Source organism: Gadus morhua, chromosome 5 (assembly GCF_902167405.1).
Source record: "Gadus morhua chromosome 5, gadMor3.0, whole genome shotgun sequence".
Classification (NCBI taxonomy): domain Eukaryota; kingdom Metazoa; phylum Chordata; class Actinopteri; order Gadiformes; family Gadidae; genus Gadus; species Gadus morhua.
The window spans coordinates 20,467,633-20,469,477 of NC_044052.1; positions in this window are offsets into that span (position 1 = coordinate 20,467,633).

Genomic DNA, 1,845 nt, shown 5'->3' on the forward strand with positions numbered 1-1,845 from the left:
TTAGAAAGAAAATAAAACTGAAACCTATTTTTTGCATGCTTCCATATTGTGTTATAATGTAAGCTGCGTTGATTATTGCATTGTTCATAGAAAGTCATATTTGTGACAAAAGCTTTCTCTCTTATGAAATATTAGATAAGTTAATTCATCTGTTGATGTCTTTAATGATCATCACAAAAGTAGGAAGTGATTAGCAAACTCTGAGTAGCAAACCCAGATGTATATATATTTTTTTGAAAATCACGCATTGAAATGTACATAAAAAAAATTGTTGCATCAAGATGCATTGATAATCGCTTCAGAATCGAATCGTTGACCTCATTAATGGAATCGAATCGAATTGTGAGGTGCCAAGAGATTCCCACCCCTATAGACTAATACGGCAACCCCATAACCCTTCTTTCATTATGTAAACATAGTGGTCATTTTGAATGGAGTTCCAAGGTCAAAATACTGGTGAGATCACAAATGGTGTTCATTATCCATCTCAACTACCTGCCCCTCCTTCATCACTGAAAGACACTAAAATATGCACCATATTTCTGGTTGGCCTTAATCAGGCTATAATTGTAATCTGGCCTAAATATACAAGCACCACTGTAGGAACTGATCATACTTTATGCAACATAATTGTGACCAGGCTGAGATCTGATGACTTTTTGATAGACAACGGTGTGTTCATGTTTATTCATTCAGAGAGGGGTCTGCGTTTGAAGAGGATATGTACAGAGACATCAGACGCTTTGTGTGCAACCCTGGATGGATACTTCTGTAGAGACCCCCTTGAAGGAGGATGTAGGGCGGCCCAGAGACACAGTGTGAGATGCAGTGCTGGTCACCACATCGGTCAAAAGGGTTGGTGTCTTCTTCTATACAAACCGTAACGTACACATGATGCACTAATCTGTATGGTTCAATTCAAAGTTTAAGTTACATTGGACGTGTTCTAATACATTTTCTTTTCAAAGCAACTTTCTCGTTGCATGAGTTTAATAGGGTAACGTACTCCAGTTATTCCTACAGAACATGTAATTGATTATTTCTGAACCTAAATTGTCTTCCAGCCCTACGTTATCCAACAGGTGTACATTAGAAGAATGTATAATATATACATGTATTCAAATATATGACACGGGTCAGGTTTCCATAACAACATGTACATTTATACAGGAACTGCAGATAAAGACACAGAATGCCTTAAATGTATCCATGGAACGTTCTCAAATGGAACGTTGACGTCTTGCCAGCCTCACACAAAGTAAGTGGATGTTACAGTTTTAACGCAGAAGATTAATGTTCCTTTGTCATTACAGTTCATATCAGTACAGGCCAAGAAAATGCATTGTTTGTCTGTCGGAAAGGCTTTTGTTGGCCTGTATTTACAATAGATGCTAATATTGTTTATTAGTATTTGCTACACGTGAACCTCCTAAGATTATCTTGTTTAATTTTGGAGTGTTCACGTGTAGTATATACCAGAGTTCCCGTTGTCCGGTAATTACCGGTCTTTGACCGGAAAAAAATGAGGAGGACCGAAAATTCTAAATGTCTCCGGTCAGAATGACCGATTGGAAATAAGGCCCCGTCCACACGGAGCCGAAACGGGCAAAACGATCCGGTTTCCTTTTATGCTTAATGTTCAAGGTGCTGGTTCTCCACAGAAAAAAGCATGCGCGCTGTATACAAACATTCAGTCACGAGGAGATTCAACCATTGAGCAGAACAAAATTGAGCAGGTCCTATGTTCCCGGTTTTCCCCAAAAAGGGTCCTATGTTCCCCCAGAGCTGCAAACTTGTCGCTTTTCGGCGACAATCGCCGTTTTCTTGGTCAATTTGGTCATTCAC